The sequence below is a fragment of the Thermobia domestica genome, chromosome 14, assembly GCF_964235325.1.
Source record: "Thermobia domestica chromosome 14, izTheDome1.hap1.1, whole genome shotgun sequence".
NCBI classification, from domain to species: domain Eukaryota; kingdom Metazoa; phylum Arthropoda; class Insecta; order Zygentoma; family Lepismatidae; genus Thermobia; species Thermobia domestica.
The window spans coordinates 51561943-51588908 of NC_137467.1; positions in this window are offsets into that span (position 1 = coordinate 51561943).

A 26966-nucleotide genomic window follows, 5' to 3' on the forward strand; every position below is an offset into this window, starting at 1 on the left:
CGTGTAAAGAAATGCTAGTTTATTACTGATTTATGATATTAAAGAGTCTGATTTACAGTTCTATACTGTGAACATATATTTTATGTCACTATTACGTCTCAAAAATGAATTACTTTCCTAATATTACATTTATAAATTACGGATTTTTCAAAATGTTAAAACAAAATGTAAGATTTAGGCAATTATTAAGTACTTTAAACCTTATTTAAACAATACAAGCTTGTTCAAATTGTAAAGACTGACAGAATGAAGATGAAATCCATTAAATAAAAAGGTAATACAAGTAACATATTTCGTTGCGGGTCGGCCTCATTGCGCAATACGTGAAGTGTATTAGTATGAAACTCATTTCTCTATACCAAAATATTAATAATAAGATTCCACAAAAAAAAAGTCTCGCGTTACATGGCTGAACCTAAGTCCAGAAATATGAAGCCTAATCTAAAGTACGGTAGCCTAATCCATCCTAAGTCTTAATATCTTAGACCTACTCTGCGACAAGTACCTAGCAATTGTAATGTCATTTCAGATTTTGCCAGGCGGGGGTAACTCTTTAAAATTAGATCAGTCATTTGCCTTCAGACGTCATAAGAAAACTGCTTGGATTTTTTCTATGATTTCAAATGATAAGTGTGACATTTTACTCGCAACATCCGTTGAAAAACATCGACAATTTGCGGAGAAAGTTTGGATAATAGTTGTACTAATTTAGCTACCCAGATGGCAGCAAACCTAATAATGAAATATTGTACAATAAAGCAAGTTATTTATTAGTTACCAAAACATTTTAATATTGAAAGAATAATCAATGTTTATTGTTATTTCTAGAACTAGATAATTTAGAGACAAAAATACAAACAATTCTGAATTATTACTAACAATTTATCGGTGTTCATAAGTGAAAGTTATACTATATATAATTAACCAGATATGCAAGGTAACTTAGTTACTGGCTCATCATTTTGTTCTTCGTGCTGGGGTGCCACAAGGTTCCGTGCTCTCCCCCTTACTCTATATCTTATATGTTGCAGATATGCCACAACCTCGGCCGCCCATCCATGCACTCCAATTTGCTGACGACACAGCGTATCTCGCCTTGTGCTCTTCTGTGGATCGTATTAACACTACTCTCCAACCAGCAATCGATCAGTTGGTCACCTGGTGTCTCAAGTGGAAACTCAAACTGAACCCCGCCAAAACCCAAATGGCCTTATTCACCCGTAACCGCAACAAATTTTGTCCGACACGAAATCCTGAGCGTCTCCATCTTACGCTTCTCGATTTACCGTTGACCTTGTCCAACAGTGTGAAATATCTCGGCGTCATTTTTGATAAACATCTTACCTGGAGAGCCCAACTTTCTCAGTTACAAACTAAAATTCGACGCCGAATAAATTTGTTGCGAAGCCTCTGCGGCACCAACTGGGGTCTCAACACCAGGCTCCTTCTCCATACGTATAAGGTCTTTGTCCGCCCAGCTCTTACCCATGGTCATATTGCTTGGTTGTCTGCTCCACAGCACTTCTACAGCAAATTGCAAGTCCTGGAACGTCATGCTCTGCGCACCGCTTATTTCTTACCGGCAAATACTCCTACTCGGGAGGTCTATCGGCACACCACCATACCCACGCTTTTACAACATCTTTATCGTCTTCGCACTCGCTATATACAGAGCCGTATAGCTGAGGCGCATCCAATTCTCGGTGCTTTGCTCGATCAGACTCCTGCACGACCACGGCATGCCTATCCACCAGTCGACCATCTACTTGCACTGCATGAACTTGACCAGGCCACGGCAACTTATAACCCACGTCGTCGCATCTATCAAAGCCATCTGCATATCTATCGTCCATAATCTCTCTTACTCTACACTTCATCTACAACATCTAACAATATAACGATGATCGTACATCACCACAATCAATAGCTTCCTGTATCCCATCTATAATCAGGCGCTTCTAACAATTCTGTTTTTTCTCCTGGCCCCGGAGAAGGCGTTACCTTCTGTGGCCCGCCCAGTTTCGACTGGGAATGAAATTGCAGTTTTTTTTTTAAAAAAAAACTTAGTTACTGGGAACATATTGGTATGTCAATGTGTACAATTTTTCAGTACCTGCAGAGGATGCTCAGACAATCGAGCTGGTTCTTTGCAGTATTAGTAAATATACAAGAGCTGGATCTAAAGTTTAAGATGGATGAGCACCCGGAAGTCAGTACATATTTTAGCTCCTTGCCTTAACTACTGCGCAATGAAACGTTAAATATTATAAATATTGTACTATAAGATAAAGTTATGCTTCAGCTACAACACAAGACACTGTTTCTTTTGATTGTGTCTTCTGACATCGAAAAAGATAACAAATAAATGAAAAAAAAACTTGATTCGTTTTACAATGAGCACACAAGATGGCACTTTCTGTTAGATCTTACTAGAAGTACTCAATTTTGTGAAATGTTTATTTGTACGTGTAAAGTATTTTAAAGTAACGATCTTATTACGAAATAGATATATTGTTTGAACATTTCTCCTGTTATGTTTCACATTATCTTTAAATATTAATTTACATGTAAGGAAATAGGTTTTGAGAAATAGAATAAATAATGCGTTGTTGCCAAATTTGTACGTTTACTTAGTAGTCACGATAACAACATTCCTGGATTCTAGCGTTGAACTTCGAGAAGCGGAACTTAGCTGTGAATTGCGATAAGGTCTAAAACTGATTTCTCCAGTAAGTATCCAAGCAGAATTCCATGATTACTTCCTTTATTATCAGGCATCAGTAAAAACTCCACACTATCTGACAACGTCGCACTATTCAAGCAACATTTAGCATAGCACCGAGAACACCGCTAGTTGCAATTTTCAGATGCGGTGTTGTGTCTGACTTTTTAGGTGCGTGTTATCAAATGACACCGAAAATCAATCGGTATTGGGAGGGTTCCGTAATGGTCCTTTTCCATAGTAAGTCTTCGTACGTACACATTGTGAAACAGTGTCGGGAGAATGGGTTAACACTCAAATTGACGCCTGCGAAAGCTATTGTGGCTCGTTACACACAACAGGCTCTCCTTGCGAAACATTCAGCCTCCAAAACCATGAGGACAAGGGCTACAAGCCAAGTGACACCCATAGTGTTGAGGGGTTTTCCGTCAATTGGCGTGCGAAGAAAATCCCCCGGCTTAACGTCATTTGGGCACAGATTCACCATGTATCGTCAACTGTGAACAAAATTCCCCAGAGCCTCAGATTGCATTGTTCAAAAAACACGTGTATAGCACCTGCTTACGCGTCACATTGCCGAACGTAAGGTAAAGTGTATTAAAAATATCTGGACAACTTTGTTGTGACATCTTTCTTGAACCACATAGTGATAACTTTCTTCTTTTTGGAACACAATGGATGAACTATTTGTCCATCTCACTGCTGGTGGTCACATTCGGGCAACCACATACCATTACATGACGGCAAGGGGCGCATCAACTTTGTTCGTCAGTGCAAGGAAAGTTTCCCTCGTGACTTTATGGTTATTACGGGATTCAAATATAAGGGTAAGTTGCTCATACTCAAGGTTAACAAAAACGTTAAGGTGAATGCAAGATACTTCCAAGAATCAATTCTGACATTTATCTATTTTTAGAGACATACCACAATTGTATGGAGTGAACGCGAACTAGGTGATGATCAATATGGACAAGGCTTCAAGTCATAACGCCAGAACATCACTACGTTTTTGTCAGGAAATGGCAGAGTAATTATGAATTCTTGTCACTTTGTTTGAAGACATGTCTAAGAAACGCCTAGATGCTAGTCCAATGGATTTTTTGTGCATTTGACATGTTGAAATGACGTCTTTCACACCGCTGCCCGCGCACTCTGGCTGTTCTATGGAATGTTTACAGGGAGGAGTAAGATAGAAATCCCATTCCTGTTATGCGCCGGAACTTGCTGCAATGGGACCTGCGATCTCGTGTGAAAGTCCACTATGATGGGGATCCAATAGAACGATAGTGGCGGCGCGGTATCTCATAAGGTAAGTACCCGTCAAAAATGATCGGATATAAAGCGAACAATCTTATGTAGTTATAAGGAAGCTTCTACAGTGTCCTTCGTTTCAGCAATATATGAGTGATATCAATATCTAGAGTCATTATTCGCAAAGGAAAAATAACGGTTGATGAATTACCCTCGCGTGCGTGGTTTTCCGTGTCACACTTTGTGCATTTTCGACAAACTTTCTGCGGGTAGTGATATTGAAAATTTCGGCATGCGCGATATCCACTTGCCCTGCACCACTTTTCCTCTTTTTGTATACCAAATATAAAAAGAGGCAAAACCACGTAGTTAATTATTTTAAATAAAAAGACTAAATGTCAAATTTCAAGTCAAATTTAAGAGATTTTGATTGATATTATTTTCTAACAATCTCAAGCCCCGTTCCATCCCCTTACAAGTAGAATTTCTAATAATAAGGTGCTCATATCTATTTTTATATAGATAGAGAGAAGAAATTTGGGAATTTTGACTCTTCTAACAATTTAAAATACTAAACATTTATTTCAACGTCTTTTATGTTTGATAAGTAACTTCTTCTTTATTTCTCTTCTAAATCAAATATTAAAAACGAATCCACGGAACACTTGCTTCATTAGTTCTTTTAAAACCTAAATACTGGCAAGGAAGGTACATGAATGTGTCATCAGAATCTCCGAATCAAACCCAGTCCATTCGGGAAACATAACAAAGATATGTTCATGCACAAAAAAAAAAAAAAAAAAAAAATGCCGTGGATAACCGAGTATGCCACTGAAGCCCATTAATCCTGTTAATAAAAAGAAGATCGTAGACTCGCAGTTAAATAGCTATTGCATCAACACTGTTCATTGGAAAGTCATGGTTTATAATTCATTCTCTTCAGCATGAAATGAGGTTTCCAGAAGTGTCATAAATTGTGCTGCATAATGTATCTGAACAGGAAAAATTGGGAAAATTTCCTCCAAAAATTCCCTCCTATCAACTTCGTCTCCTCTTTACTGAAAGGGACGTTAAACTCAGAATCAATTCAACTCTTTCACTGGTCAATTATAGATAGATGCTCTCATCCTTAATTTAGGGCAGTCTTTGATACAGAACCAATCAAAGACTAAGCTATGTATGTGCTTCTTTAAATTTGGATGGTAATTGTTGCTTCCTTCTCTGGGTTAAAAATTGTCAAGGAATCACATTTTAGAGCTACGTGTCCTAATTTGTATTCTAAGATGTGGTTTTATGATTAAACGGAAGAATACAAGGCTATATCTTGTTTCATTGGACATGAGTACCATGAGCCAGACTTCTCTAATTTTAGAAGGGGTTACATTAGACTATCCTTAAACTTAGGAATTGTTAAAAAAAAATGGTAACTGTTCTCTAGCAGCTGAATAAAATTTGAGTAGTTCAAGTTGGTCTCTTGCATGGGTAAAACATCGCCAAAATTTCAATGTTTGGGATTTTGACCGCATCTAAGATGAGAGAATCTATTATATTATATGATCATACGAAAAGTACTGGATATATTCTAAGACCAATAAGTGGCGAATTTGTTCTTGGTGCATTTGATTAGCAGATCACTTTCAAATCATTATTTGAGTTTTTTAAGTTTTGAAAAGTTTAGTGTAAGTTATTTAGTTTGAAAAGTTTAGTATTGTAGCTATGATTCATAGCATAAAACCACTGGTGCAGAGTTAGTCTTGGTGCAATCTGATTAACTAATCATTTCAATACCTTCCTTTAATTTCTTTCAAAAGATTTTGAAAAGTGTGTAAACTTTTATGACTGCTGTTTTAGAATTTTCCTTAAACCGCTTTGTTGTAGAGTTTTCAAGTTTGAAATTTCGTAGTGATTCGTAATGACAATCAAGCTGGGGTATACCGTATGAAACGTAGAATATGTAGAATTCCACTTTGGTAACATTGTTCATCTATTATATAACAATTTTATGAATAACATTAATATATACCTACTTCACAACTTAAAGCAACTGGGCTTTCGCGGGCTTCTCCAGCCCTAGACCAATAATGACATCAGTCTTAAAGGACGATACCGGGAGGTGATTGCTTTAGTTTGAGTTCAGAGCAACCTAAAGGGTGTCAGTTTGTCAAGCGCGCGATTGATTTGATTAATTTCCATGGCAATCTGGAGCCTGTAGGCACCCCCGGTAGCCGCTCTTTCGACGAAAGCTTTATCCGCTATTGCGTCTGTCAAGTTTACTCCACATAAGTCGTCTTGACCTTTGGCAATAGCTGCCCAACCACCCATGTCGGTTTCACCGAAAACGCTTACTGCAGTTTCTATGCTTACTACGGTAAATGGTCTTTACTATCCAGTAACGTCGGCGTCCTCGTAGGATTCGCAGCGACAGTTATGCCCAGCATTTAAAATTTTCGGGTCCTCTTGTGCCTTGTAAAATGAGTTCACACCAAGATGATCAGATGCCTCCTGACTCCACCCTGAAATTCATTGATGGCGTACGCGCTCTTCCCGAAGCAGTGAAACGACACGAACGATGAGGCCAACCGTCTGCATCAAATATTCATGGCTTCACCAGTGTAGTTCTTCGATTTGGATGCTGCAATCAAGTATCTTAAGTCACATTTCGACGTCAACACATCGGGAAAAGGGTATTACGCTGAACACCTAAATTTATCATTCTGTATTATTTTCTTGGCGAATTGACGTCAGAGGACAAAAATTATTCTTATCTGGCGGACAGCTTCCGCCAACGCTAATTATATTCCGATTAGTGGGGCACGTTGTTCAACACCCAGAAACTCTTTTCCATCAACCAGCCTCCCAACAGAAAACAAAGAAGAAGACACAGACGAAGAAAGGTTGTTGTGGCTAGGCTGACACCACAACTTCCACCTAACGACATTGTGGACTTTTGGACGCCGCTCCCATTCTTGACGCATACTAGATCCAGTCCAGGACGCCGTAGTCGAGTATCTCTAGCCTCCCATGGAACCTTAGGAATTTCTCGCAGACCTTATCATCGATTTAGACTTCAGCCTCAGGATGTGCACAACCTCCTCAAGATCCTTGTCTTTTTCTCTACCTTGCAGAACAATGGGGAATCAATGTGATTCGCCAACTTAGTATTAACGAGCCTCTTGCTCAGCTTCCCCAGAATAATACAAAATCTCAGCGAAATTCTGAAGAACAGCCTCAAAAGGACCATCATAGTGATAGTGAACCTGATAGTGGAAGTGAAAATGTAACAAGTAATGATAATTTCGAAAGTAAATGTCAAAACCTTCCTATAGTGTTCCTAGACTATGCCATCCATTCCTTATTTGGAACCCCCTAGGAATCTATGTAGTAATTTTCAGGTAACTCATACTCGTCTGTTACTCCGCTTGAGTTAAGACGTACTAGTCTCGCCTATCTTCGTGTGATACGAACCATGCAACAAGCTGGCATTATTGAGGAAGTTTCTAAGGAAGAAGTGTTAAATTTTTTTCCTCTCTTTTGCGTCCCCAAAGCAGACAGTGATAGACGTCATTTATGATTGCTCCCAGTGCAATGATCATCATAAAGCATGTACTCGTATCATTCTACCAAAAGTAAAAGACATTGCTTTTAAAACACGTCTGTAAAGTTGTCCCGCCCACCTAACAAATTTTTCTTTTTCTTATCTATATCGTTAGTTTATCGTTAGTTTACGTTAGGTTTGCTAAAATTAACGTTTGTTTTGCAAAAATAACGATTTTATTCGAGAAATAAGGTTTCCCTCCAAATAGAAATTTATGATAATTCTTTATGGGCGGGCTAACTTTACATTCGGCGGGAAACCTTATTTCTCGAATAAAATCGTTATTTTGCAAAACAAACGTTGATTTTAGCAAAACTAACGCAAACTAACGATATGAGTTGGAATTTTATGAGAATCCAAAATGGGCGGGCTAATTCACAGTTGGCGGGAAACTTTATTTCTAGAATAAAATCGTTATTTTTTGCAAAACAAACGTTGATTTTTAGCAAAACTAACGTAAACTAACGATAAACTAACGATATGAGTTGGAATTTTATGAGAATTCAATATGGGCGGGCTAACTCACAGTTGGCGGGAAACTTTTGCTAAACTAACGATAGTTTTAGCAAAACTAACGTAAACTAACGATGTGATATGAAAAAATTTTTAAATTTGTTTGTGGGTGGGGAACCGTGAAGTTGGCCTGCCCATTTATTTGTTGAATAAAAATTTTATTTTTTGAAATTAACGATAATTATAGCAAAACTAACGTAAACTAACGATAAACTAACGATGTAGATAAGAAAAAGAAAAATTCGCTAGGTGGGCGGGACAACTTCACAGACGTTTTTAAAGCTACTCCTGAGCACTGGCACTAATCCCGGGGGGATGACGGGGGACATGTTCCCTCCAATCTTGGAGCTGGGGTTACTGTCCTCTTCAGTAATCTGATTTGAAATGTGTTTTTGGGGAGAATAGTGATGATTTGTGTCAAATTGCCACAAAGGAAAGTGAGATGGAATTGATATCCCCCAAGAATAAGCCTCAAATCTGCCCGCCTAGCAGTGTTGGAGACAACTTTGCTCCCTGATCCTCCACAGGATTGTTTTCCAACTTCATAAATACTTTGAAAATCGCTTAAAAAGATTATGGTAACGGTCTTACCCGTTCCCCCCAATGTTCAAGACAGATTTACGCTGCTGCTCCTGAGGATTACATGATTAAAGGTCTATTCCATGGACTCTATCACGTCAAGCTAGATCATGCCGCTGGTAATATTTTGGAATCAGATTTGCCGGTATATATTACTATTTTTGTTGGATTCCCATGAGATGGTTCCTCAGTCCTTTATTCACGCAATTGGCCAGACAAAGAGAACAGAGGATTCATCTTCCCGAAGAAGTCAATTCTTTTGTACTATGACGATATTTTGATAATAGTTCATCCTTCGGTTTTAACTACAGCAGTTAATATCGTGCAAGCTTTACCTTTGTTCATTAACGTTCAAAAGTCAATTCTTACACTTATTAAAGAGGTCAATTTCTTATATATTACTGTTAGTTTCTTTGATAATTGGACGTCAGCTTTGCCTAAATATATTGACATAATTAAATCCTCCCCTTTAAATTTATTGACTCTGTCTAGACATGTACGGTGTTATTGGCACGAAATGTATCTCGGTTTACTCCTGTTACCAATCTAACTTACTCGAACTTTTTGTTACATTTTGTTTGTAATGCTATTACATTGGCGGAGTCACAACCGGCACCTATTTGATACATCTACAACTATTTTTGAGCTGCATACTAATACAATAGCAGCGGTTGACACTATCAGTAAGCTTTTGTTTTACTTTGCTCGAGGATCCAATACAGTGACGACGCCAGCGTTAAGTTCTTAGGGGGGCAAAGGAGGGGCAGATACATTTTCGGGGGGCGGCTATTTTCCACACCAAAAATGACATTTATTATATTTGACTTACTTTACATTACATTATGTATTTCGTTGTTGTTTTTACGTATATTAGACCTATATGATAAACTTATTTCAAGTAAAATTTGTAACTAACAAATAAGTAACGTCTGCACATGAAATATTTTTCAATGTAACTTTTGAAACTCTAACATAAATTGAATTACTTTCGCGTATGCTACAAGTAACATATTTGTCTAGTACTATATGCTACGTATATATATATATATATCGGGTGTTGCAAAATAAGTGTTACAACTCTTGGGAGGTGACTCCTGTCACTGAGATAAGAAAAAAAGTTCTCTTGAACTTTCAGCTATCGGACATAGTTTCGGATCTACAAGGTGCCGAAAGCGTGGGAAAATGACTTTCGAACGCCAATAGTTCGGAAACAATTCAACATAAAGAGGGCGGGTAAAAAATTCACTGAAGAAGTCCGAAAGTCATTTTCCCACGCTTTCGGCCCCTCGTATATCCGAAACTATGTCCGATAGCCGAAAGTTCAAGAGAACTGTTTTTCTTATCTCAGTGACAGGAGTCACCTCCCAAGAGTTGTAACACTTATTTTGCAACACCCGATATAAAATTTACGAGGGGCTGCTGCTGAAAATCTCGTTGTTCAACCCAGAAGGAATGTAGGAAGGAAAGATGAAACTGTAGTTGTGAAAAGCATATCTCTGTATGTACAAATACAAATTTTCATATTAATAATAAAATTCTTATTGCTTTCTCAGGTCTCTGAAGTGATTATGTGTGCCCAAACAGCGAATTTCACGAACATCCAGATCACAACTGTTATAACGTTTTTGTCGAAAAAGTGTAAAACGCTTTTCAGGCCAGCCACCCTGAATGAGGTTTTCCTGGGTTTTCATCATTGCCACTAGATAAATACCGGAACGGTACCTAATTTATAACTTCCAGGCTGCTTCCTTCCTTCCTCAATCCTTTCTTCGTTTCCTTTCCCCGGATAGTGTGCTCGCCGAGGGAGTCATCCCTCAAAACGTGATGGGCTAAATGGTCTTAGATGCCGAAAGCCCTGAAATCTAAATCCTAAATCCTCCCTTTGTTCCACCAAGGATAGTCACCGAAGTAAATTAATGAGGAAATCAGTGAAACACTACGGTACTCTCCTCCGTTAAATACAGTGGTGAAGAAGTGAGTGGCTTAGTTTAAACGAGACGATTTCTCAACAAATTATGATTTACATCCAGGATGACTAAAAGCAGCGACTGCATGCAATTTGTGACATTATTCTTTAAAACTGCAGCATTTCTACCAGTGCTGAATATAGCTCGGGACCTGGGACACTAGGCCACCCGTTTTTAAGTGACAAAAATAATTTAAGCTATTGTTTATATATTTTTAAAGTGTATAGTAAACTCACGATATTCTTATTATAGTCTGGGGTCTGGCTGCAACCCCCTTCCATAGTTTTTACCGTCTCAGCAAAACTTGTGTAAGAGTTTGTGGTCATTTCTTTGGAACTCGTCGGTAGCACAGTTCAGAATGGCTTGGGTATGTGCAAGTTCTCGGAATAATGGGTTCCCAAAAATATGTCATGAGAATAAAAGAGTGACGGCATTAAGAGTAGTCTTCTTCCAATTTGACTATAATGCTGATAATTTCGCTCACTAGTAGTAACCATGGACGAAATATGGTTGTACCACTATGATCCTGAAACGAAACAACAGTCAATGGAGTAGTAGCATTCATTTCTCCCTCGCCCCACGAAGTTCAAGACACAGAAGTAGGTTGAGAAACAGCAACATTCTTCTGGGATAAGTATGGAGTCGTACTCATAGAGTACTTCCGCAACGGTCAGATATTAAATCCAGAATCTCTACATTACTCACAAAACTGAAAGAAAAATTCGAAGTTCAACACCATGGAAAATGAAAAGAAAGAAATTCTGTTTCTTCAGGAGAATACACCCCCTGCGAACACACTTGGCATTGCATAATCTAGGATTGCAATGTCTAGATCATCATCCTTATTCCCCAGATTTAGCTCCGTCTCCAGATTTTTTTTTAAACTTTTCTGCAAAAACTGAGCACTGTATAATATAGTAAACTCAAATCACTCTTATTAGATAATCCAATATATGATATAGAAGAGTTTTACGAAATTACAAAGCAGTTAAAGTGAAAAATAACATAACATTGAAGAACTATAAGAAAAATGAGTTGAGGTGAGTTGATTTTGAGTTTAACGTCCCTTTTCAGCAGCGAGGCTATATGAGACGTGGACCTACTGATTAACGTGGAATCCGAACCACATGAGCTCCCGCTGGGTATAAGAAAAATGAATAGGCATGTATAGTACGAGCAGTTATCTATTGTATTGTTTTGTAATCGTTATTTTTTGTATTGTATTGGAATTACAATCGAGAATTTATATATATTAGGTTATGTATTACAGTTATATATATATTCTTTCTTTTCTGTATGCATTTTAATCTGTAACTTTAAGATCTAACGATTGTAATGCTTTGGATGACCTCTGAAGTTTCTGTAATAAAGACGATAGGAATATTGACTCTCCCGGGGGAAGTGTAGAAGAAGTAAAACTTCATCATTCCACTTGCACTCCTTCTGGGTTGGGCTACGAATTTTTCAGCAGCTCCACGTACATTTCTAGTCAATATGGTAAACGTCACGTCAATACTTTGAAACAAAAAAAGTAAGGGAGCAGTAGTGCATACCAATTACTAACTAAAGATCAGCACTCTGACAATACTTTTTTTGGGAGCTAAATAAATAATCAACTTAATTCCATATATTTATTATTATTATCATTTGCAGGAAGGGAAAACACAACTCTTTTTATCTCCTTCAAAAAAATTGAGCCCTGGTAGTTGCAAATGAAGCTGTTATAAGCCCATCCTCTGAATATTGAAAGCCGAGAATAATGTTTCATTAAATAGAAGTATAGATCATTTAAATAAAACAAAATATGAAGCTGAAAACTTCAAATTAGATAAATACAAACAAGTTATGTAATTGATTTTACCTTTCTTTTGTTTCTAACCGAAGTTGATCCAATGAGAAGAAAACAAGTCGACCAAATCTACTATTGTTCGCTAAGGCACAATAATTAAAATTCATAAGAAAGAACTATAACTAAAATTTACCGGAAAAGGCGCTAAATTAAAAAACAGAAATATGCGTGTATACCGGGATGCTCAAAGAAAGCTTGAGGACTAATCTGCTAAATAGTAAATGCATAGATAGTACGATCTGACAATGAGATTGATTATGATACTGATATAAAACACTATATATAGAATGTTTTATGTTTGTAGGAGTCTAGGGGGGCAGTCTAGATGTCAGTCAGGGAGGCAGGAATAGCCACCAGGGGGGCGCTCGCCCCCCTTGCCCCCCCTCTGGCGTCGTCACTCATCCAATACGCCCATTTTTATAATGGAATTTTTGTCAGTTGCTGTAGGCTTTATAGCATATCAAGATTGTGTACTCTTAATTGTTGGTAACAAACAAGCTGTGATAATATATTCTGTGCAACGTAAAATATGCAAGGATTCCCTTTGTGAATAACATTGCTCATATATTTTATAACAATTGTATGTATAACGTTGAGCATTTACCTATTTCACAAAAGAAAGCAGATAGTCTTTCGCAGGTTGACGACGCAATCTTCTCTTTCCCTCGACCGATCAGGACAAGTCACCTACCGTCATTGGTCTTAAAGGATGATGACGGGGCTGGTTGCTTCAATTTAAGTTCAAAGAATCCTGAGGACAGTCGGTTTGTTTAGCGCTCTATTGCCTTGAATGATTCTAAGGTTTTCTTCCGTATTATAAATCCCCGGATTCATTCATAATAATTCAACATCCTTAACCATTCTTTTCCTTTAGCTTAAGAGGCATTGTGGGATGTTAAATTAAGAATTTAAATTTTTAGGGCAAATCATTTTATGTTGTGCCAGCTCGAGATCTCACATAGAATCGGAATATGTCATAGATGAGTTAGAAACAAGGAAATGAAAATGGACTGTTCCTCCACTCTGTACTCGAAAATTAAGGAATGTAAAGCAATTTATCCCAAGTACATCAAGCAAACTTTGATATTCTGCTGTCTGAAAGAAACGTAGCAACCACTCTGATATAATCCTTAATTGTTGTTTTTGTATAGCAAATGTCGAGTGCTGTGCAGAAATCATCCATAGAAACGTTACTGCTATTGCTACCAGCGATGAAAAGCGTTTGCATAAAAGCGGCCTAAAACTTAGGTTTCTGGAGTCCATTGAGAAAATTATTTCGTAATTGGGCCTAAATCGGACTTGGACTTACTATTTTCAATGGAGCTCAAGGTAACTCATATTCACATTCGCTTGCGGTTGGGCTCGTTACACACTAAACAGACTTCGTCAGTGCTAATTAACCTAATTGGGAGAAAGAGAGATTTAAATATGGGGACAGTGAGAGATACATTGACGCATACAAGCTTGGAATTGGAGAAACAAGTGTTCGGACAACGTCCATATTCTGAACAAAATTGTGATTCTCTGACAGATAACAAGAACAGTATGTTCTCAGTAAAACCTTTCAGGATGACACTCGCTATTGTATAATTATGGTGGAGAATTCTTTTATTGAAGCATGAGATAATGCAGTGAGAGAAAGATCTTAACGTATCGAGAATATGTAATTAATAAGTTCAAAGCTTTCGAAGATGGGTTTTGAACGTAGAACCTTTCGGTTATAAAGTCACAACGTTAACTATTATCCCAGAAAATGTCAGTTGATGAACCATGTAATATGTACTTCTCGCTTATAGCAATAATTGTAACACTTTCGATTTGATTTGATTCGATTTGTTGTCGGAGTTCGCAGGGATGAGTCTATGTAAGACGTGAACCTACAGATTAACGCTGGATTCGAACCACATGAACTCCTACCGTCGGGCCTCACACACCAAAGGCGCGTACGTTAATCGCTTAGCCACCAGAGAGCTTCCAACACTTCCGAGGCATGAAAATTGAAAGTATATTCTTATTTCTATTAAGAATAGTTATTTATTAAAAATACTCAAACAGACGTTGCAAATTCTCAAAAATAAAAAAAAAAAAGAAAAAGAAAAAAAGAAAAAGAAAAAGAAACAGTGTTTAAGGTAGGCGAGGAAGTTCAGCGTCTGAAGTATTACGAAGTCTCACAAGTAAACATTTTCACCCAACAATCACAGATCTAGTCATAGCATAAACTATATTCGGAAAATACTTACCTAGATTACTAAAAATACGAAACCTGACAAAAGGGTATAAAAGAAGGATCTAAAACCTAGGGCGCCGATTTCTCTGTAAATTTCAGAGGGTCCATTCAGATGCAGAAGGCATATATGATGATTTTAAGACAAACTGCATTCAAATTATGCCAAATATTGTATATTCATAAATACAATGTGGAGGCCTACATAAGGTCTGAAGGGGGGTCCGGTCCCCCGGTCCCCCCAGGATCGGCGCCCTTGTCTAAAGCTAACACTCAACCTACGAAAATCTTACTACGTTAGTCTTGATCTTTTTCTAACTTTTTTTACTGGTCTAGTGACTACCGCGTGTGTCTTTCGTGCACATAGTGCCGGATTCGATTCCCGGTGGGAAAGTTCATAAATTAATTTACAATCATTCACTTTTATTAAACATCTTTGTCTTTACCATATAAATAATAATCATGGGAAGTAAAACTTAAAACTTTCATTTCTCGAACTTCTACTACATGTTCGACTGGGAAAGTTTGAATTTTTTGCTTCACAAAATTACAATTTTTCTGAGAATGTGGGGTGTCCGATATAATTGTTTCTCCAATTATAACCTTGCATATGTGAATGTATCCGTCTCTGTCCCTACATTTGTATCTCTATTCCACTCTCTCAATCTTGACCACCACGAACTCACATAGTCTAGGATCAAATCTCCAACTCTTGGAACCAGATGAATGCGTTGTACCAATGGCCAATCGTGGCTTATTATGGATTTGGTGTTCGGCATCCGGGGTTTTTGGGGTATTTTTTAGACTTTCAGTCAAGCAGCTACTGCATCGTCACTATTTATCCTAGGATCATGGTTCATACCTCATTCTCTTCAGAATAGAGCTGGCTTTGATATGGTACCACATGCATGCTCATACCATATACCAGGAGAGGGAAAAGCGATGTCAAATGGAAAATTTCCAGGGGAATTTTTTTTCACACTTTAGGCCCCTCTGGAACGGCCCTGTGTGAACGTAGAGATCCCAAAAAATCTGATAAATAGTACTTGATAGACTAAATGTGTGTGCGAAATTTCAAGTTTCTATCTTGAATACTAAGGGCGGGAGAAATTTTATCAAGAATTCCCACAATGCCCCAAATTACCGCAAAACACCATGATCTCAGGTAAAAAAAATTCCTAAGACATCTCTATTTACCCTAGGACTGTAATCCGCCAATCATTCGCTTCAGAATAGAACTGCCTTTCAGGCGGTACCATCCACATGTCTCCATCATGTATCTAAGGCGGGAAAATCCCGAAAAAAGGAATTTTTTGGTCTAAATATCCCTTTTCTAAACTTTTAGCCTCTCTGGACCTCCCTGTTTAAACGCTGAGATCTGAAAAAATCTGATAAATATTACTAGATGAGCTGAATGTTTATGCACAATTTCAATCTTCTAGGTGCAAAAGTAAGCCCGCCAAAAAAAATATATATATATATATATACCGACAATGTCCCATATTTCCGTATACAGAAGGATATTTTGTAAAAATTCCCTGAGACATCTCTAATCACCCTAGGATCATGGTTTGCACACCATTTTCTTCAGAATAGAACTGCCTTTCAGGCGGTACCATTCACATGTCTCCATCATGTATCTAAGTCGAGAAAATCCCGAAGAAAGGGATTTTTTGGTAAAAATATCCCTTTTTCAACTTTTTGCCCCTCTGGATCCCCCTGTTTTAACGCAGAAATCTGAAAAAAATCTGGTAAATACTACTTGGTGGACTGAATGTTTGTGCAAAATTTCAACCTTCTACGTGCAAAAATAAGCCCGTCAGAAAATAATGAACATAGGCTTAATAAAAGAAAATATATACGTATTTTAGAATTATGACGTCATAACCTCCTATGTCTCGACGCAGAAAAGTGTGAAACCATACGTAATGTCTTCTACAATGCCTCAGGACTTGAAAAACAAACAAACAAACAAACAAAAAAGAAAAAACCGGACGAAACAGCTCAAATAGGAGAGTTATAACGCAATGTACCATGAAATACCTGTATGGTACAAATTGTACCATCGGATCTCCAAAGATAAGAGTCTGTCAGTACTTAGGAATTCTCTCAGTAGTTTGTAAGTGAATGAATCCAGGTGAATTACACTTATATTACATGACAAGAGCAATGAGTTGACGGTGGATGTTATTTGCCTGATTCAAAATATTCCAAAACTTTGCACATCTACTAGCATCAACTATCAGCTGTTAATGATGTTAGGTCATACTCGATATATCTTGCTATTTTGGACAATAACGCTATTTGATGTGTAAAAGGCTAACTACATTTTAGACTACATGATATTTTGTTGTGGTTTTCACTAACGTAATGAGATATTCTCAGGAATGCTGTTACCTGTAATAAGAAAGCAAATAATTAAATAATTTGAATACTTATTTCTTCACACATGTTTCATAAGGTGACCAATTTTATAGGGAATATATCCTAACTTAAGCTTAGGTATCTAACAAAACTGTTCGGTAAGGGGACAAAACTTAGAGAAAAAATAACTGACTACAGAAACGCACTAAAAAAAGCAGAAAATATTCTTTAAAAAGAAAAAAACTAAAACTTCAAAAAAGAACTAAAATACAAAAAGTAAAAGCTTAAAAAATATGCAATTAAAAAAAACGCAAAAAAATGCAAAAAATCGCTAAAAGCAAACGACAATAATAGTAATAGCACCTGAAAGCAGAAAAAATATTACTATTATCTATTAAAAAAATGTGAAATCGTGCCAAGCCTAACATAATAATGACACTTAAAAGTATCATCGACATAATTTTATATTAGACAATAATTTCTTCGACTTGACACTACCTCAAAAGAATTTTATAGATAAAAGTAATAAATTATTTTATATTTTCAAGACTATTATTATTATTATTATTATTATTATTATTATTATTATTATTATTATTATTATTATTATTATTATTATTATTATTATTACTATTATTATTATCGTCTGTTTTTAAGCCTTTAATTTTTTTTAAACTTTCAGTGCCTTTTTTCAAAGTTTGTCATATTTTTAAAAATTATTTTTATCTAAACCGGAAGTCGTTGTAGATTTCTACTGTTTCAAGTCTTATAAAAGATTGATTGAAGAACATATCCGTGGGGCGCCCAATTGATTACAGTGAACAGCTTTTCGCTATTTACTATTGTTTTCACTCTGCAACGATTAACGTTAAAGGCGGAAGTAGTTGATTTCTTCCACTTCCGGTTTAAATAAAGGATTAAGAGAGAAAGTGGTACCTACTTTTAGAACTCTAAATCGATTTCAAGGAATCATTTCTCATTATCTCTTAGTCATTTTTACTCTATGTTTTGTTAATCACTATCTTAAAAACACTAAAAGGTTATTTATTTCCCTTCAGACGGCATAGGATATTTACCTGGATGTTCTTTATGATTTCAAATAGTAGATGTGACACAGTGATGCCAACGTGTGGAAAAAATCCGATATCGGGGAAGTGTTTGACCTTATTTTCTAGCAAAGGGATAATAAACAGCATATATGGGATTTTTCGAGAAGATCGAAATTTGCGGATTATTCATTTAGATATTATGAAAAGTGACTAACAGAGATTTTTTTAAAAATATTATAGCATACTTTTTATTAGTGTTACGTGGGAAATTCACACGTAAAATGGGATTTTTTGCCTCTCGACATGGGATTTCATATTGTTTCAGGTTGGCATCACTGATGTGACATTTTACTCGCAACATCCGGTAGAGTAACACTGACAGTTTGAATCATAGTTGTACTAACTTAGCTGTCGAGATGACAGCAAAACTATTGATATAATTTTAGTGCATTAAAGCAAGTTACTTATTAGCCCTTATAACATTTTAATATGAAAAGAATGAGTAATCTTTATTTTGATTTGCACAACTAGATGTTTTAGAGACAAAATTACAAATAATTCTGAATTGTTGCTAACAATTTATCTCTCTTCACAAAGAAAGTAGTACTACATAGATACTTTAGCTTATTCATATGTCGTACCCATTTGCGGGTGCAAATGACATATTTTATTTTCATTTTGATTTTTTTCAATATCTGCAGAGGATGCTCAGACAACTGTGCTGGTCTTTTGCAGTACTACAGGATGCATGACAGATGAGTCAAGAGCTTAAAGTGGAATCCAAACTACATGAGCACCCACTGATAATTAACAGCGTTGCCAGACTCACAGCTCGGAATTATTCCAAAACCTGATCGAAATTATGCTAGATTTGGTCAAATTATGCTAGATCCTCATAATTACTAATTCAGGAGTTTTGAAAGAAAGGAAAACGAAGTTGAGATACGATAACGTAACTTAAAATACGCAGAGCGCAAGAATGCGTGGATAGAACTCAATACTTCACGCATCAAAGCTTTAACTAAACTAAACTAGTGCAGTCGTTGCCAGACTCAATGGCGTATATATCGTATAAATAATGCAAAGTGTTTGTTTACATATTTTGAAAGAAAATTACCTCGCAGCATAAGCGGAGTTGGGAATTGTCTGCTGGGGGAGCAGATTTTTGTTCGGTCTCGGACCTTTCATTTCAGGAATAAAGATGGTTATGAAGTCAGGAATAAAGATGGTGAAGTTGTCAAAAAGTTGGAGGGAGAATGGCCCCCATAGCTCCGCCCATGCCTCGCAGTTAGAGGATTAGAAAACCCTGAGTGGAGCCACACACACTAAAAAAAAGCCCAAAGCCGTTTCTAAATTACTTCGAAAAACGAAACTGCCTGTATGGTTTACCAGCTGTATGAATCAATTAATCAATGGGAGAGGATACATTTCTGCCGTTCTTTTGCTTCCCACGACCAACTTCTTTCTCATCTCCAGGTTTTGCGGTTTTTTGATAAACTTGCTGAAATTATGCTAGATTTGGGCAGGATGCTAAAAGCAAGACATGCAAATTATGCTAGATCTAGCATCATTATGCTAGATCTGACAACGCTGATAATTAAACCCGTACGTGAGATATGTACGCTAACAGATAGTTATGAGGGAAGTTCTACTTTGTCCTTCCTTTCAGCAATATATGAGTAATATGAATACCCAGACTCACTCTTTGCACTGAAAGAATAAAGGTTCATGAATTACCCTCGCGTGCGTGCTTTTCCGTGACACACTTTGTGCATCATCGAGAAACTTCTACTGGGATGAGTAATTGAAAATATCGGCATGGCACAAGATCCAGTTGCCCTCCACCACTTTTTCTTCTTTTTTATATATCAAATATCAAGAATAACAAACGCACGTAAGAATTACCACGCATTTTACATGAAAAGTCTAAATGCCAAATTTCATATGAAATTTAAGGGATTCCGATGGACATCATTTTATAATAATTAGAAGCTCAGTTCCACCCACTTCCAAGTCGAATTTCTAATAATAACATTTTCATATGTTGAAATGAATTAAGTACTCTATAGAGACATGAAATTTGGAATTTCAACTTTTCATGTAAAATAGTAAACTTTTGTTTCAACGTTTTTTTTTTGTTTTTTTTTTTTTAATTCGATAAGTAGCTACTTCACTCCTTTTATTTCCCTGTTAACTCAAATGTTAAGAAAATGACCCGCTGAAACACTTTTTTTATTATTATTATTATTTTCAATGAAAGGCCTAAATAGAAAATTTTGAATTTAAGGGATTCAAAAAAATAGAAATCTTAATATAACAATGGAAGTCTCTATTCCATTTCTAACCCACACCTCTTTACGTAGTTTTTTGGTCAAATGTCAAAACAAGTGAGCTCTAACGTAGGCCTGTAAACTATGCTCATTGTTATGTGCGGAAATTTTATCCACACTTTATATATATATATATATATATATATATATATATATATATATATATATATAGTTTCGAGAAGATTGGAATAAAATAATCTTGGAATGTATTGCCTGAGGAGTATGCAACCTGAAATAAAGCTGCAATTCTTTTTCTAGCGCCTCTGGCGTAAAGTTGTGAATTACGTACCTACGACGGTGCTTGAAGAGGATGACTTAGCCATTCGATTGCTACTGTGCAAGTGGGCACTATCAGTTCTGTTCTAGTCAACTGCGTATAATGTAATTACAGGGTTTTCATAAAGTCTGGACGGATTTAATTTGCTTATAATTTTCATAAAAATGCTCATAATGAAATCAAATAAAGTGCAAACGGTAGCGGAAGGATTAAAGTTTTAGTTGGCAACACTGTTAGATAAGCGGCAACTCTGAACACGTTGAGAGAGGGAGAGGGAGGGCAAGGCCAATTCTGGTGTGTCGAAAGTTCACCAAAGAGTTCATAAAGCCGGCACCGACTGAGAGTGCAATCCGAAAGTGGCATGCTAAGTTCTTGTAGACAGGAAGCGTCCCGGACCGTCCTCGAAGTGGGAGGCCGCCAACATCGCCTGCAACAGTGAGCAGGGTAAGGGAAAGCATCATCAACAGCCCACAGAAGTCGATTTCTAGACGGTCCTACGCGAATGTGTGGACGTAAATGGCGCCCAGTTGGAGGTGTGGCGGTGAATGAACTGAGCTGGTGCAGATTACGGGTAAAAATTTAATCCTTCCGCTACCGTTTGCACTTTATTTGATTTCAATATGAGCATTTTTATGAAAATTATAAGCAAATTAAATCCGTCCAGACTTTATGAAAACCCTGTATATATCACACGTTTCAGAATTAGTAAATTTTACCATTTATTCCTGAGAAAGAAATTTATATTCAGTTATTTTCTATACTATTGGAACCTAATTTCCGAAAAGTGTTATTTCGGTTTGGCGATATTGTGTGGATGAAAATTTCTGTGGTATGACACCAAATTAATTAAATCGGGAGTGAATATAATTATATACCACTTTTGTAAATAGGTGAGTTGTTATAATAATTTGTTATAGTCTCTGATTTAAGGTGTTCCATTAGTTAGGAGTAAATATACAGTATGTCTAATTAAATTATTTAGCATAGTGTTATTAGAACAATTTTTAAATATATATATATTTTTTAAAGAAAATTAACGTTCTGGAATTGTAGTAGGGTATATTTGGCTACTCTGTTAGACTCCTCAAATATACTTACTGTAAAAACATTTTTTTTCTAGTATAAAAATATATATATCAGGATATAAATTTACATATGTAGAAACTACTATTCTTGTTCAAATCCACTGAAAGTATATATTGCTTTAATGAATTATTGTTATAAAGTTTTCAATTCACATATATAAGCTTTTATTTCACTATCCTAATAGCATCTTTCTGATGATTTAAATCATGGTGTTTTGTTTTGCTAAGCTGAAATACGCATAAATCCTATAGATGAGAATTATTATAGAAAATATAGTTAAGATTTACACTAGAAGGAACTAGCCTAATTTCCCTCATTTAACAATTATTACTATAGGGCATGTTTTTCCGTCTATAGACATTTGTCCTGCTCATTAACGGTCGGTGGCCCACGTCGGAGACATACTTAAGGCACGTTACATTATTTTATGCTGAAACTGGAAGTTGTAGTTCTCTAACTTCCGTCAGTAATATAAAGTAAGGCAAGGGATGGAACTTATCATGACATAAAGTCATTTCTCGCTTTCTTTTGTTGTTTTTGCTTCATGCAGATTAATATTGAAACCCAATTGCAAACGAGCATATATAACTAGAATTCTGCTCATTGAGCGCAGTAGTATAGGCCAAGCTTCACCTTAATCACCTCTGATTGGCTAAAAGGACGTTACGTGAACTGATCACGTGGTATGACTTCGTAGGTGTCAATATTCTCTTCGTTTTTAAAGAGAATCCTTGGCACAGGTTCTAAATATTGGAAGGAGAGTATGGGACAAAACCCCTTAAATTTTAGAAATTGTCAAAACTAGCTATGCTAGTATAGGACCGGGGTATGCACCTCTGTAAATTTTCTTGGTTCATATCGATCCCTTTCATGGGGGGAAAAATAATTACTTAAACAGAAATTTTGCAGGTTTTTGACCTAACGGATCCTCTTTCATGAGGTTTTATTAAATTATGTGGTTATAGGGTTAAATATAGAGGTTTATTCTCGTTCATAGAACATGTGTACACAGATGCTCCCATCTTAAATTTTTGGTAGGGGCACATAGAAACAATCCTTGTAAAAGGAAATTGTTTAAAAAAAACTATTATGGTGAGTACTCTAGGACTCTAATATATATATTTGTGTAAATTTAGGTTGTCCTTCTTGCCTCTTTCTCTAGGTAAAAAAATGAGAAAATGTTCTTATTACTATATGCTTATTACGTGGTCTTTTATGAGCCTAATTTTTCTCCTTTTATGAGCCTTTATCACGTTATATGGTTATACGGACGAGTATAACATGGGTGCATTGACGTTCATATCCTAAATTTTGGGAGGAGCACATTAGTCCATCTCTTAAATTAGATATTTGTTAAAAACATAATATGGTAATTCTTCTCTAGTACTCGAATATATATTACAGTAAATTTTTAAGTACTTTTGCTTGTTTCCTTCCGTAAGTAAAAATTGTCGAATTATTCAAACTGCCATGTGTTTAGCACATATTCGGTTATTGGTATAAGTTTTTTTTCTTTGATGTTTTAGAACAGTAATAACATAACATATAAAAAATAATATCACCGGTACAAAAGTTAGGTAAAAATTTCATTGTTATTTATTTTACAACACTATTTGTCATTCATTATTAGTTATATCAACCAAAACTATAGTCTATAATACTATTTCTCGGAAAAGCATCAAATATTCTTCCAAAATTTTGTGAATTTCTGAGGACGTGTGCTACTGTAGCACTGATTTAGTCTACAAATTAATGTTCATTTTCCTACCCTCTTTCAATCAAAAAACAAAAATTCTTAAACGAACATTGTCGTTAAAAAGTACATTAAGCACTTGGATCCCAAGCGGTCTAATTTTAAAAAAATGGCACTGTGTTTTCATTTACTTATATAGTAATTGGATGCCGTTTTCATTTTTTTTTTTTTTTTTTTTTTTTTTTGCAAACAGTAAACATAAGCTGCATAGTTATTGTTTTAGTTGACAACGTAACAGAAATATAAAGTTTTAACGAGATGTTGAACTTCAAATTCCACTCCGAGAAAACTTTCATTTTGTAGTTAGACCACAGGGAGAGAGAAATCGATGGCGTTTAGAAGAAAACTCTGTAGAATTCAGCTACAGGTGTCTTTTCTGGCGCTGCTCTTGTCATGGCAACAGAACTGCAATCCTAGAAAATCCGTTTTGTGATACAGATTGTGTGTAGTGTCCATACCGAATCAGATATTGTTTTGTCAAACCATGATTTTCTGTATCTTGATTGTGCTGACGTAGGATTCACATATAGTCCAACTATTTACGCTGTACAGAATTGCACTGGCTAAGCAAGAAACCTCTTCCTAGCTTGGTACCTAAAATGTTGTTTGTAATAGAGAATCTTGCTAAATTCCATCTCTCCGGATTTTGAACACTAAAATCAGCTTTTTTTCCTCTCTCTTAGAGCACTTGATATTCAAGTAGTGAATATCTTCCTTGTTGGTAATCATTGAGTTGTCAATTTCATTTTTCCTTACTACCTCATAGGATGAGTGTTCGCCTGATTTTTGCAGAAGGATGGAAAAAATTGTATTCCTTAATTCTTTTAAAATTTCATTTTTGTTTAAAAAAATATCTATATCCCTTTTCCAAATAACTTTAGCTCAGGATAAAAGAAGGGAAAAAAACATGGAAATAGGTCGTCCGGTACCTGATTTGTGCAGTAAAAAGTAAGATTTCGGTATTCACAACATACTTACAGCAAACTGTCAAACGCTTATGTATTTTGTCACTTATTATCATAGTAACAGATGTTCTTTCACAACAGAATTTGGAATCGTAAAAGAGGATTTTAAAAAAATTATTTAACAATTAAATTTAGAAAATATACTTTTGCATGGAAACTAAAATGGTTGCACTTGAATTCCACATAGCACCACCTTTGCAACTTCAGACCTTTATGAGTGTTAGATGAATTTAGATACACAAGAATATCCAAACTTCAGTCTCAATTAACAGGCTTCTAAACTTTTGCATTCTACCTGAATTCGGACTTTTCAAAATTTATGTGTGTTTCGTACCATTTCACTTACTATACGACAATTTAATTCAACTCCAATTTCTATTAATTATGTATGATGACATTGAGGAATTAACAAGAAATTTGTGCAAAACTTGCTCTGCATAAATGGATATTCTCGTTATCTCTTACTCATTTTGTTTGTTTTATACATTAATTCATGCTACATTTTCTTAAAAGGATAAAAATTAATTTATAATAAAAGCATACTTTACACGTACCTAAATTTTATTGTTTTTGTTTTGATATAGCAGACACTGGCGCATTATAGTTTGGAAGCCAACAAAAATTTAGGCGGCTGATTGCATAGGCCCCCGTAGCTTTGGGCGGCCTGGGTGAAACCTATTCTTAGAACGCAAAATTGATTTTAAAAAAAACTGTCCTCGCTATCTCTTATTTTTTTGTGCTTTATGTAGGCGAATGTTGTAACCAAAAGTCGTAGTGGATTTCAACCTCTTTTGATTTATTTTGCGAGTTAGATTTGGACACAAAATAGTTTTGGAAGCTTAGTCGCTGGTAGAAACCATTTATCGCTTTCTATTACCGTTCTTGATCTGTACGTTTAAACGAAACCGGAAATTTTTTGATTTCATAGGCGCCGACTTTGGGGGACAGGACACTTTTGGCACCCCCAATATTTAAAGATTTGGTCCTCGCCCCCGCAATTTAATCCAGTCGAAGAAGCAGTAGCAAAGAGGAGCAATAATTTCTATCTATAAACTTCGTCATACCTTTAATTCAATATTACGAAAAGCCTTCTTATTCAATAGAAAACGCCGCACCGTTTTCAGAATGGCGTTTAATAGAGCACTGAAGCTTCAACCAACACTGGCAGCACTGATAGGACAAGTGAAGATCAATGTGGTGCGCAAAGTTGCAGTGAAGTTTTCAAATTTTGAATTTGAATTTGTTTTAATGCCTTTAAGCGAATTGGATTTAGGCCGTGAATTTTGAAACGGAGTAGTGGGAGAGGGAAGGAGCCCTTCATCAAGCAGTTAATAGAAAACAGCTGAATATGATTATATATTTACTCATTGTTTCCCCCCCCCCAATATTTTCTTCAAGCCGGCGCCTATGGTTGATTTCTACCACTTCCGGTTAGGTTATCACCTCTGCAACCTGACCATCCCCAACGAAGATGCTGTCAAAGGCTATTGTGTAGAAAAGTGATTTTCGTACATCGAAAAACCTTAAAAATAACATTCTTGTACATCATTAATGTTTATACTCAACGATAGATGGTAAGTAAATTGAAATTCATACTTTATTTTTACAGCGATGAGAAAAGTATATATTTTCCAATACTACTTTCATATAGAGATATATTGGTTTATTATTGATTACGATATTAAAGAGTTTGATTTATGGTTCTATACTGTGGGTATATATATTTTATGTCAAAGATAAATTAATTTCTCAATGTTGCATTTAAATGAGGGATATGCCAAAGTGGAAAAAGAAAACGCTATCTGTAGAGTTATATCATGTACTTTAAACTAAAGCATTACAAGCTTGTGTAATTTGTAATGATCGTCAGAATGTAATCTACTAAATAAAACATAATACAAATAACATATTTTATTAAGCAACACGTAAAATGTATTAGTATAAAACTCATTTCTGTATGCGAAATTATAAATACAAAGATTCCATAATAAATATCTCGCGAAAGGAAATGTTTGTTATTTAAGAGTGATGATGCATGATTATGTGAAGGGTAAGGGAAAAAAAGAAGGAATGTCACAAAACTTCATTTTCGAGAAAACTGCGATTTAATATTGAAAACCGCGTAAGAAGAATAGGGTTAGTTACATCTTTGCCCCTTTTTACATTGACATTTTTTACATCTACGTATGCATGGCATATACAGTCAAATAGTACCAAGAGTTACCAACAGATAGGATAAAGCACCCGAAAAAACACATACATGGACATTCCTTGTATTTTACCCTTGTATGCTTGCTATTGATAAGATACTTAAGTTCCTTTGAGTAACTGTAGATGGCTGTACACGTTAATCAATAAATCAACATAACATAAACTTACTGGCAACTGATCTACAAAACATATTCCTATTAATTAAAGACGTTTGTGAAAGGCCATAACCAA